Source organism: Salvelinus alpinus, chromosome 8, assembly GCF_045679555.1.
Source record: "Salvelinus alpinus chromosome 8, SLU_Salpinus.1, whole genome shotgun sequence".
NCBI classification, from domain to species: Eukaryota; Metazoa; Chordata; class Actinopteri; order Salmoniformes; family Salmonidae; genus Salvelinus; species Salvelinus alpinus.
Window position 1 is genome coordinate 30,336,714 of NC_092093.1, and position 13,091 is coordinate 30,349,804.

The window sequence follows — 13,091 nt, forward strand, 5'->3', positions numbered from 1 at the left end:
TCTTATTTGATTAATGGTGGTCGGACCCATCTATGTAAAGCTAGCCAAAATAAGGATTAGCCATAACAGTGGACTTTGCGGGTAGCTTTCAAAATAAAAATGGCATAATTCTATTATTTGTATTCACTGCATACTTTTATTTTGAAGGCAAACTGCAAATTCCTTTATTGTGCCTAATCCTTATTGTGGCTAGCTTCACAACACATTACTCAGTCCGGTCGAGCTTCTCTAGCCAGATGAAGCTAGCTGGCTGCTTATAACATTAGCTTTGGCCAACAGGGTTAAGTAGCTGGCTAGCTATTGATTTTCATGAACTGAAGTTTCAATAGGCGAACAACAAGTGGCAACCTAGCTAATACTTACTCACAAGGATTCCTAAATCACTGCTAAGAATAATGAAAATGACTGCAGTTTCTATTGGTCATTGTTTTCAGGCTGGTTGTATTATGCTTTATTACCAACGCGGTATTGAAAACCCATCGTTCGTGGCCTGAGTTGGCAGACTTCTTTGTACAGCTTTGACAGTGCTACTGTATCTTTTTTGACATGCAAAGACCCAAACGGCGTTCCATAGTATGCATGTCGTGAAGCTAATAGCAGGGATGCTATTACTGTGTAACTCCGGTAGGGCAACATCTGAAAAATAGCACACTTAGTAGTGTGTACAGGTGCTCGACCAGTCGGCGAAAGCCAACATCACCCACGACAGAGAACGGTTGATTGTCATGGGCAAAGTATTCCATTATCTTGGCTTTAATGGATTTCGTCTGAGTTGTCTCGCTGAAATGTTCTTACTCTTTCAAATGACTGCGCGATCCACACAGCAGGCATTGTGGGCTGAGTTAGGAATGCTGCGTTACACGTGTAGAGCAACATTTTACATGGCATCATTATGTCATACACTACAGTTCAAAAGTTTGGGGTCACTTAGAAATGTCCTTGTTTTTGAAAGAAAAGCACATTTTTTGTCCATTAAAATAACATAAAATTGATCAGAAATACAGTGTAGACATTGTTAATGCTGTAAATGATTATTGTAGCTGGAAAGGGCAGATTTTTTATGAAATAGCTACATAGGCGTACAGAGTAGAGGTCACCCGATTATGATTTTTCAACGCCGATACCGATTATTGGAGGACCAAAAAAAGCCGATACCGATTAATTGGACGATTTTTATATACACTGCTCAAAAAAATAAAGGGAACACTTAAACAACACAATGTAACTCCAAGTCAATCACACTTCTGTGAAATCAAACTGTCCACTTAGGAAGCAACACTGATTGACAATAAATTTCACATGCTGTTGTGAAAATGGAATAGACAAAAGGTGGAAATTATAGGCAATTAGCAAGACACCCCCAATAAAGGAGTGGTTCTGCAGGTGGTGACCACAGACCACTTCTCAGTTCCTATGCTTCCTGGCTGATGTTTTGGTCACTTTTGAATGCTGGCGGTGCTCTCACTCTAGTGGTAGCATGAGACGGAGTCTACAACCCACACAAGTGGCTCAGGTAGTGCAGCTCATCCAGGATGGCACATCAATGCGAGCTGTGGCAAGGTTTGCTGTGTCTGTCAGCGTAGTGTCCAGAGCATGGAGGCGCTACCAGGAGACAGGCCAGTACATCAGGAGACGTGGAGGAGGCCGTAGGAGGGCAACAACCCAGCAGCAGGACCGCTACCTCCGCCCTTGTGCAAGGAGGAGCACTGCCAGAGCCCTGCAAAATGACCTCCAGCAGGCCACAAATGTGCATGTGTCAGCATATGGTCTCCCAAGGGGTCTGAGGATCTCATCTCGGTACCTAATGGCAGTCAGGCTACCTCTGGCTACCTTATGGTTAGGTACATTGGTGCAACGACAGCGCTTTTTTTCGCGAATGTGCTTGTTAAATCATCACCTGTTTGGCGAAGTAGGCTGTGATTCAATGACAAATTAACAGGCACCACATTGATTTGCAAAGCAGGACAAGCTAGTTAAACTAGTAATATCATCAACCATGTGTAGTTAACTAGTGATTATGTTAAGATTGATTGTTTTTTAAAAGATAAGTTTAATGCGAGCTAGCAACTTACCTTGGCTCCTTGCTGTACTCGCGTAACAGGTGGTCAGCCTGCCACGCAGTCTCCTCATCAAGTGCAATATAATCGGCGTCCAAAAATACCGCTTACCTATTGTTATGAAAACTTGAAATCGGCCCTAATTAAATCGACCAACCTCTACTAGAAGGCCAGCATCCCGGAGTCGCCTCTTCACTGTTGAGACTGGTGTTTTGCGGGTACTATTTAATGAAGCTGCCAGTTGAGGACTTGTGAGGTGTCTGTTTCTCAAACTAGACACTCTAATGTACTTGTCCTCTTGCTCAGTTGTGCGCCGGGGCCTCCCACTCATCTTTCTATTCTGGTTAGAGACAGTTCTCACTGTTCTGTGAAGGGAGTAGTACAGAGCGTTGTAAGAGATCTTCAGTTTCTTGGCAATTTCTCGCATGGAATAGCCTTAATTTCTCAGAACAAGAATAGACTGACGAGTTTCAGAAGAAAGTTATTTGTTTCGGGCCATTTTGAGCCTGTAATCGAACACACAAATGCTGATGGTCCAGATACTCATCTAGTCTGAAGGCCAGTTTCATTGCTTCTTTAATCAGAACAACAGTTTTCAGCTGTGCTAACATAATTGCAAAAGGGTTTTCTAATGATCAATTAGCCTTTTAAAATGATACACTTGGATTAGCTAACACAACGTGCCATTGGAACACAGGAGTGATGGTTGCTGATAATGGGCCTCTGTACGCCTATGTAGATATTCCATTAAAAATCTGCCGTTTCCAGCTACAATAGTCATTTACAACATTAACAATGTCTACACTGTATTTCTGATCAATTTGGTGTTATTTTAATGGACTTTTTTTGTGCTTTTCTTTCAAAAACAGTGTATAACAAAACGTTGTATGTTATATAGGCATGCACATCAGCTTTGACATCGGTTTTGCACATCGGCGTTAAACTAGACATCAGCCGATACCGATGTTGGCATTTTTAGCTAATATCGGCCGATTCCGATATGTTCATCGATATATCATGCATGCATCCCTAGTAACAATATACTCTACAAGTACCTACAATTTCCAGTGGGCTTGCTGCTATTTCTGAAGTTCTGATACATTTTATGAGCACCCACAATACAGTGAATGGGAAAATGGATTCAAAGCAAACTACCTCTGCTGATTTGCAGAATGCACAATCCGAAAGGAGGGCCGTGATTGGTTAATGACCTATAATGTCAATTTATATGTATAAAATGGGTCCTAGTTTGAAGAGTATATTTTCAGACCTGTTGTGTTCACTGACATTTGGATAAGCTGTCCAGCTACTCTGATAAAATGTAGCTAATGTCATCTAGCTATGTCACGTTTCAAGGCAGCTGAGTTTGCTCAACTCCCCGTTATAGCTATACATCCTGTATGGAAGATATCCATATTACAGGGAACTAAACTAGAGAGAGTTAAGGCATATTTATTTTTAGATATCCAAACAACATCTAAAAAGAAGCCAAATCAAAAAAGGTTACTTTTGAGATATTAATATTTAATGTTGAATACATGAATGTGAATAGATTCTGAAATACAACTTCACATACAATTTTTTTTTGAGAGCACACTATAAAAGGAGTATAATGACACCAAGATGTTGTCTGTATCATGTACAGATCATAGGGTTTTACAGGAGGCATGAAAAGGCTTATAGGTCTAAAAATGGCCACTTCCATCATCATTTTCTCAAAAATTGTTTGTGACACGAATGTAAAAAGTATGTATGTCAAACATCCTTCCACCAAATTAAGTTCCTATGTGAGAATTGCCAGAACAACCGGATACCAAAAATAGTTTTAGTCTACGCTGGTGTGTAATTGCTCCAATCTCTTGCAAAACAGAATATTACCAAGGTACGGTTTATTATGAAATAGAAGAGCTAATCTAACTGAAGATATTTTTTAGCAGTAGAAATATTTATTCTCCATGTGTGCAGTTCATTCACCTGCTGAACAATTCACCTGCTGAACAATTCACCTGCACTAATATCCAATAATACAGTGCATTTGGAAATTATTCAGACCCTTTGACTTTTTCCACAAATGTATATGTTACAGCCTTATTCTAAAACTGCTAAAAATATTTAAAAATAATAATATTCATATTTACATAACTATCCAGACCCTTTACTCAGTACTTTGTTGAAGCACCTTTGGCAGCGATTACAGCCTAGAGTCTTCCTGGGTATGATGCTACAAGCTTGGCACACCTGCATCTGTGGAGTTTCTCCCATTCTTCTTTGCAGATCCTCTCAAGCTCTGTCAGGTTGGATGGGGAGCGTCGCTGCACAGGTATTTTCAGGTCTCTACGGAGTTGTTCATTCGGGTTCAAGTCCGCGCTCTGGCTGGGCCAGATCAAGTACATTGAGACTTGTGCCGAAGCCAATCCTGTGTTGTCTTGGCTGTGTTCTTAGGGTTGTTGTCCTGTTGGAAGGTGAACCTTTGCCCCAGTCTGAGGTCCTGAGCGTTCTAGAGCAGATTTATCAAGAATCTCTCTGTACGTTGCACCGTTCATCTTTCCCTCGATCCTGACTAGTCTCCCAGTCCCTGAAAAAACATCCCCACAGCATGATGCTGCCACCACCATGCTTCACCGTAGGGATGGTGCCAGGTTTCCTCCAGACGTGACACTTGGCAGTCAGGTCAAAGAGTTCCATCTTGGTTTCATCAGACCAGAGAATCTTGTTTCTCATGGTCAGAGTCATTTAGGTGCCTTTTGGCAAACTCCAAGCAGGCTGTCATGTGCCTTTTACTGAGGAGTAGCCACTACCATAAAGGCCTGAATGGCGGAGTGCTGTAGAGATGGTTGTCTTTCTGGCATGTTCTCTCATCTCCAGAGGAACTCTGGAGCTCTGTCAGAGTGACCATCGGGTTCGTGGTCACCTCCCGGACCAAGGCCCTTCTCCCCTGATTGCTCAGTTTAGCCAGCAGCCTCCTCTAGGAAGAGTCTTGGTGGTTCCAAACTTCTTCCATTTAAGAATGACGGAGGCCGATATTACATTTTTTTGTACCCTTCCCCAGATCTGTGCCTCGACACAATCCTGTCTCTGAGCTCTACGGACAATTCATTTGACCTCATGAATTGGTTTTTGCTCTGACATGAACTGTCAACTGGGAGACCTTACATAGACAGGTGTGTGCTTTTCCAAATCATGTTCAATCAATTGAATTCACCACAGGTCGACTCCAATCAAGTTGTAGAAATATCTCAAGGATGATCAATGGAAACAGGATGCACCTGAGCTCAATTTCGAGTCTCAAAGGGTCAGAATACTTTTTTAAATAAGGTATATGTTTGTTATTTTTATACATTTGCAAACATTTCACTTTGTCATTATGGGGTATTGTGTTGAAAAATGATGAGGAAAATAATTTAATCCATTTTAGAATAAGGCTGTAACTTAACAAAATGTGGAAAAAGACAACGGGTCTGAATACTTTCCGAATGCACTGTAACTCACCACAATTTTCCTATCCTTCCTGCCAATCTAGGAACCCACGTGCTGCCTAGCTCTGCACATCAACAATGGCCTCTTCACCAAAATCAACGTGAGACATGTCCTCTGCAGCTATGACTGGATATGATTGCATTAGGTCACTGCTTGCTCTATTGGTCACATTGATAAAAGCAACAGTTGATAAGAATACTTGCCAGAAAAGTTAAACCATTAAAAGAATGCAGAAGTTAACCCAATCAAGCAAACTATCTAATCTTGTCACGTCTGCTTTACAGTATGCCATTTAATGCCTGTACTGTATGATTCAAGGTCTTATCATTAAAGTCATGCAGCCACAAAACTGTCAAGTATAGGGCTGAACAACTTTGTTGAAAAGCTAACTGCAGGCCATAAACAGAGCCTCACACTGTACAGAGTAATTGCGTAGCAGCCTATCCACTTCATTTCAATGATACAGTAAAGGACAAACTGTAATAATAATAAGGTAAAGCAGCCCATTAGCAGACACACACTTGTAGGTATCCTCCGCTTTGAAAATAACCAGGCATGTAGTGTGAATGTGTCACAGCTGTCGCTGTAACACAATTTTGTTTATGGGCCAGCAAGCTCCTCTTCTAACCCTTCGTGACCGTTGAGAGCTTTGTCCTTCAGGCAAAACTACCAACACAGTGCAAACGATTCTTCTTCGTGCTTATGATTACTCTGCCCATTTACTTTCTCAAAATACAGACGTCATTCACTTCTACAAACTGATTTAAATATATGCAGAAATGAGCACTTATGAATTACCTATCATCGGCTAAATGTCACACCAGATATCAGAGCATGCATGCACGTGAAAGTTTGATGCCTGTAGTTACCGTACATGTTGTATTGCTTCTATTTTTTTGTAAGATTTATACTGCATCATGAGTTAAAATGTTTGGATTTCATCAGATTTGCATTCAATATCTCGGTGCAATGTCAGTAAACTAACTAACTACACTTTTCAGACATGCTGTATTCACTGACATTCGGATAGCTATCCAGCTAGTTACTCTGATAACATTAACGTTAGCCATAGTTTAGCTAGGTCACGTTAAGGCAGATGAGACGCATCGTTTTTTCGCCAATGCACTGTCCAAATTGTCAAACCAGGAAGAAGCAATATGTATTAATTCCATTATTCCAAACACTTGTCATAGAAGAAAAAACCCACTTACCGCCAGTAATTACAAATGTCTGGATTTATTTTCAATGCTATGCAGCCTCGTCCCCTAACAGTGTGCCTTCCATCATGAGGTCAAAGCTGTTTACCAACTCAGAACCGTGATTGTCAAAGGCATTTTACCCCGCCCCTGAACATCTTCTATTGGTCGTATACTGAGCGAGGCGGTCTGTTTTGAAGAGGTGGTGGCTGAATACTGATCCCTCATTGGTCAATTGTCAAAGAAAAGGTTGTACTCTCCAATGAAAAGTCAGAATCCTGTTATAAGGGCGGTTTTAGCTGTGGTTTCCACTAGATAGCACAGCCAGAAACTCAAAATTGGGTATATCGTGAAAATGCATGGGGGAAAAAAAGATTAGGGTTGGGCATAAGGTTAGGTTTAAAATAAATGTTTAAGAAGAGAAATTGTACAAATAGGCGGGGATTATGAGATTGTGGCTGTGGTAACTAGTGACGACCCTTATAAATAAGCTACATTGTAAAAATGTACAAAATTGTATACATGAGAATCCATGACATGAAAGATATTGAATAGTGTGATATTTAAAACAATAGCTAGACCTGCTCTATCATGTGTTAAAGTCCCAGTTCACAAACTAAATGTGGCTAATAGAGAGTAACAAGTCAAAGATGATCAGTTGCTCTTATTAGTTATACTACAGAAATATCGTAAAATTATATACCTGGTTGGTTAGTGATTTAAACAAAAAATTGTTGTAAAAAGACAGGTCTTTTATGTGAATATTTACCACCACCTACTAGTATTTTTTCAAAAATTTCCTCTTATAAAAACGTTTACACATTTGCCGTACCAATATCAGTCACGCGATGGCGTACGTGACTGGCAAATTACATCACCTGTGGAAAATATAGGCGAGCGAGAAAGGACTTGAAGAATTTATGAGTGGACTACACTTTTTCATTTATTTGACCTCACTTCTCATTCAGTTCATATTTGTATGTAGTATATTTATAGTGTTGCATCATCTGTATCTTTTTTTTATGCAGTAGCCATAACAGCTTCATTAACAATATTCTGTTGTTGATTGATATAATTTCCTATGATCAATATGGTTATCAGTCAGGTAGTTGAGAAATGAAATCACAGGCCCTCTCCTGGGATCTAATTTCTTTATTCGACCATTCACAGGATAAAGTCACCCTCCATGACATATATTAATAAAAATAGACTTAAATGAGAGACCATGTACAGTGGACTTTACTTGACATTTGACAAATGATAACCACCAACATCTGCATAGGTCAGGGATGGATATAGATTTTTCTTTCTACCTCAGTGAACAACAGATCTGGGTAGTGCCTCGCAGCCATAGTTTTTCCATGTGATTGGTCTTTATTGACACACAGGGCTATTATCTCAAAGTTCACCTCATGATTTCCCTCCTTATGGGGCCTAGAAAGTACTCATGATGTTGATGTCCGTGTATGACAGACACACACATTATACAGTTAATTTCTGACTACTTGTAAGGTAAACATGACACAGACTCAGTTGTAGGGAACACTGAGGTTACACACACACACACACACACACACACACACACACACACACACACACACACACACACACACACACACACACACACACACACACACACACACACACACACACACACACACACACACACACACACACACACACACACGTTTGTTTTACTATCCTTGTGGTGGACCAATCAATTGATTCCCATTCAAATCGTATTTTCCTTAACCCCTAACCCTAAACCTAACTCTAACCCTTAATCTAAACCTAATTGTGACCTTAACCTTAAACCTAACCCCTAAGCCTAAAATATCATTTTTCCTTGTGGGAACTGTTGAAATGACCCCACTTGTCCAAATGCTTTCTTGTTCTACTATCCTTGTGAGGACTTTTGGTCTCAAGGATAGTAAAACCAAACACGCACGCACGCACGCACGCACGCACGCACGCACGCACGCACGCACGCACGCGCACACACACACACACACACACACACACACACACACACACACACACACACACACACACACACACACACACACACACACACACACACACACACACACACACACACACACACACACACACACACACACACACACACACACACAGGTACATATGCAAACATTCACCCCCCCCCCAATGATCCAGTGTTTATATGCTGTGTCTTAATACAATCTTTCTGTCTTGGCAACAGAGACTACTATTCTTAAGTTGTTTCACTGAAGTATACACCACAGTAGATCTGTGACTATGTGTCTAAAGCTTGTGTAAATCTTCTCTCTTTATTAACTTCATAAAAGTGTCTGAGTTGTGTGGGGCTGCACGCTGGACATTGTGCATTAACAGACATTGTTAAATGCTGATGACACTAAAATTGTCAAACATGAGGCAATCATTTTAATTTGAGGGCCACAATGACCTAACCTGGTCTGAAATCTCAAGGGACTGGAAAGTTAATTTTCATACCACCTATCAGGGAACCAGGCTCATTCAAATCAGAAAGGCCACCAGCATTTTCCATCCAGTTTAGTCTGCCAGCTGACACACTTCCCTCCTTTCTACTAAATGGTCATTGGTCATTGGTTTGTCCGCTGATCTACACAATCATGAGCTAGAATTTTAATGGGTGAGTAATGACTGCTTTACAGCAAATTACTGATTGAATTTACGAAATAGATAAGTTAGTATGTGAATTTTACAGAGATCTGTTTCACACTCATTCTGCACAATGCCGTTTGAAGGGTCATACAGAGGCTTCCAAAAAGGTTCAAATGGTTATTGATATCACATTGAGTAACATAAATGATCAATTAATTATGAATTATTCAAATAACAATTGTGAGAAAAATGTTTTACAACTTGCCTACAAGACAGCAAGGTAGAATTATTAATGTATGGTCTGATTTGGTTGATAAGGGCCATTAGGGAAATTAACACTTTCCCCTAGAGCCATCTAAATAGCAATATGCTAAAGATATGTTAAGAGCAGGGGCAGGAAGTGATAGTCTCAATATAAAAAGGCTAATATTTACTGTAGGTAGTCCTATAATATTATATAATATGTATTCAATAAAACGTTTGCTTTAAAATCTAGAATAAAGTAAATAAAACACTGTTTGATTGAACAGTGATCAATTCTCCATAAAGTTATAAAATGTCGTTGTAGTGACAGGTAACATTTCACCTTTCACATTTCACCAACATTTCACCAACATGCAGAATGTGATGTGACTATAATATCAGATCACTAATATTACTAAAATGTTATATTGTTTTACATGATCGTTTATTATTATGATCCTGGGTTTATCGAATACATTTCACTCCAATTAGGTTTTATTATGTGATGACCCAATCCAGATGCACTAGCCCAGACAAAAACAACCAAAAACAACGTCGGTGACGTCTCATCTCAAGGCTGTGTGCGTATCAAGCTTTTTTCTTCCCTGCTAGGCAATTGGGAGAAAAGCTGTTTGTTGCGTAGTAATGACTGTCTGTGTCTACTTCCTTCCTGCTTTTTGTAGTAGCCTACACTAAGCAAACAACAGCCTAGTAGCCTACTACGCCGACGCGACGTGTTGAAGAACTCAAAGGGTCATAAAGAGCAAGTATTTTGGACACGCAGCGGGAGAAAAAGTTCATTTCTGGGAGAACTGGCCTTCATTTTGCCTGTCCGGAAATAAGAAGATTGTGTGTTATGTGAAGTTCGCTCAACAGGTATTGAATATTCTGAGACGCGCTGGATAGCACTTTGTGCTGTACAAATTCTCATCGGATTTGATGGTTGGTCGGACAGCCACGCGTTCGATATTTCAGAACTCATAGAGGGGTTTCTATTAGGACGAGGTGTCTGTTAGTACAAGGTAAGACACTCATCTCCAATGCGTCTGTTTCGTGTCTTTTTTAAACTTTCCAAGCAAATTGTCAGAATGAATTGAATTGCGTTGGTTAAAGCTATTTAGATATAACGTTCTTTATATAACAGCTTTTAGCCTTTATTTACACCCACACTGCTCACCAAGATAGTAATGTGAAAAATAAACAAGTGATATGAGGTACTGTTGTATTTAGCTATTGGAAACAAGGGAAAAAGCGAACAGTTTTTGTTGAATCATATTGATTGAACATGACAGAGTAACAGCAGAAACAAGTTGTTACTTTGTTGTTACAGTGTATCAACAATTTTGGAACTCTGTTACAACAACTGTAAGGATATAGCCCAGATACTGCTGATGATAATGATCATAATAATATTATTAACAATAACAATGATACATATGTTTATTATTATTGCTATTGTATCAAAGAAGGTCAGAGAAAATGTTACTAATGATAGTTGAGGCTTATAAACTACTGCACTTTTTCTCTTGGTTTCTTCTTGTTATTAGATTAGCTAAAATATTTATGTGGATTTGCTAAAGAATGTCATGATGGTAATGATCCAAGCCCAGTAAGCATTTGATAACAATGGCAAGTTGAGCTTGCAGTAAAGCTCACATGCAGCTATAGATTACCACGTGTTTGACAGAGATATGTAGTTATTGTACTGGAGATAATCTGCTTTATGTCATATGAACCAATTATTGTCAAAGTTAAACAATATATATAAATAAAACAAAACAAACTTGTAAATCATTGAATATTAGTTCAATCAAGTCCCAATGAAATACAGCCACCGCAGTCCATTTATTGTACGGACTCGATTTATCTTTGGCAAATCCTCATGTTTCTTTTCTTCTATTTGCGCTGTTTGCATTTGCATTTTTTTGTTGCCCGGTCATACAAAGAGAGACAATAATTTGAGTTAGTCAATGCTGACTAAGTTCCAGGGAGGTGATGGAGAGTTCATGGGAACCATCACAGGTTCTACTCCCTCTATAGAGGCTGGAAGTGCTACTTTGCCTCTGAGAGGTGTGGGTCTGACTGGGAGAGAAAGAAGCTAAGTAGTTGGTCAGAATTTGACCTGTCCCCAGGCACCTGGCCAGAGGCACAGTGGTGTGCCTGTCAATACCTGTTAAATAAATGTAACCTTTATTTAACTAGGCAAGTCAGTTAAGAACAAATTCTTATTTAAAATGACGGCCTACCGGGGAACAGTGGGTTAACTGCCATGTTCAGGGGCAGAACAACAGGTTTGTCAGCTCGGGGAGTCAATCCAGCAACCTTTCGGTTACTGGCCCAACACTCCAACCACTAGGCTACCTGGCTGACATCTCTAGCCTGGCTCTCCTCCTCTTCTCTGCCTCCAGATGGTTGGGACTGGGGAGGCTTGTGTGGGGAGCCACACTGCAGCTGTTATTCAAGCATTATGCCACATGTTAACCACCATTTCAGTTTGAGGTGAACGGTAGTATTTTCTATAAGGTAATAAATTGTTGTTCCATGGTGTGTCAGTGTAACGATATAGATCTACTGTGGGCTTGTGCAGAATATAGACAAGTGTGCCATTTTCAAAGCAACTAAAACTCATTTAGAACCATTCATAGGAAAATCCAAAGCCCAACTCTGTCTGGTAAAGTTAACAGGGACTCGTTTTGAAATGTTAAGTCAATGTTTTGTTTGTGTAACATACATTCAGCAGGGGTGATGATTTTCTGGGTTCTGATCCAGGGTGCCCTTTAAACAATACTTCTTAAATGTCTTACATCAGCTCTTTTCCCTTAAAAGGGAATACTTGATGTGTTCCTCTCTGCCTGCCCCCTGAAACACTAATCTTGTAGTATTTAATATAAATGTAGCTTATACTTAATCTTTCCTTCTGTCTTTTATGTTTATTATTATTCACATATTTTCCAGAGACTCTAGTCACTGCAGTTAACCTACAGTAACAGTATCCCACTAGACAAACACTGGTTGAATCAATGTTGTTTCCACGTCATTTCAATGTAATTACGCTGAACCAACGTAGAATAGGCGTTGAATTGACATCTATGCCCAGTGGGATACTTGTTTCTAGATCCCTACATTTGAGCTCAGTCACAATATGCTTACTCACTCTCAAAATAGCCTACAAGCCTTGTTATGGGATTATTTGTTTTGACTGTTTTGTGTCACAGGTTAACTAAACCAACGTTATGTGATATAAAGATTCAGGAATGCAGTCTGAAAGTATTACGCTATTAATCCCATTTCTGTCTCACTGAAGCATAGACATAAATGGCCGTGTGGATGTTCTCCTTCAGAAGCATATGTTTTAGGTATTTGGAATACACTTTGTATTTTGTCTAGCAGAAGACTTAAAACTCTATTTCCTCAAACGCTGCTGGACCTCCTTCGCAGACAAAATGTGGGGGCTGCCCTAGATTAAAAAGAAAACTGAGTAGACAAGCACGTC

At 39.8% G+C, this 13,091-nt stretch overlaps 2 protein-coding genes across 9 annotated transcripts in view; one reads left to right on the top strand and one right to left on the bottom strand.

The window, feature by feature from the left end:
* Window positions 1-6,877, bottom strand: part of LOC139582936 (atypical kinase COQ8A, mitochondrial-like) — a 39,658-nt gene extending 32,781 nt beyond the window's left edge. For 5 of the 6 annotated variants that reach the window (XM_071413428.1, XM_071413427.1, XM_071413426.1 and 2 more), the window contains exon 1: window positions 6,746-6,877. The gene's annotated coding sequence lies outside the window, so the exon portion shown is untranslated. The remainder of the gene's footprint in view (window positions 1-6,745) is intronic. The other variant, XM_071413429.1, reaches the window with a different exon arrangement.
* A 3,337-nt stretch (window positions 6,878-10,214) lies between these two features.
* LOC139582901 (inositol-trisphosphate 3-kinase A-like) overlaps window positions 10,215-13,091 on the top strand; it is a 42,843-nt gene continuing 39,966 nt past the window's right edge. For 2 of the 3 annotated variants that reach the window (XM_071413340.1, XM_071413341.1), the window contains exon 1: window positions 10,215-10,620. The gene's annotated coding sequence lies outside the window, so the exon portion shown is untranslated. The remainder of the gene's footprint in view (window positions 10,621-13,091) is intronic. The other variant, XM_071413342.1, reaches the window with a different exon arrangement.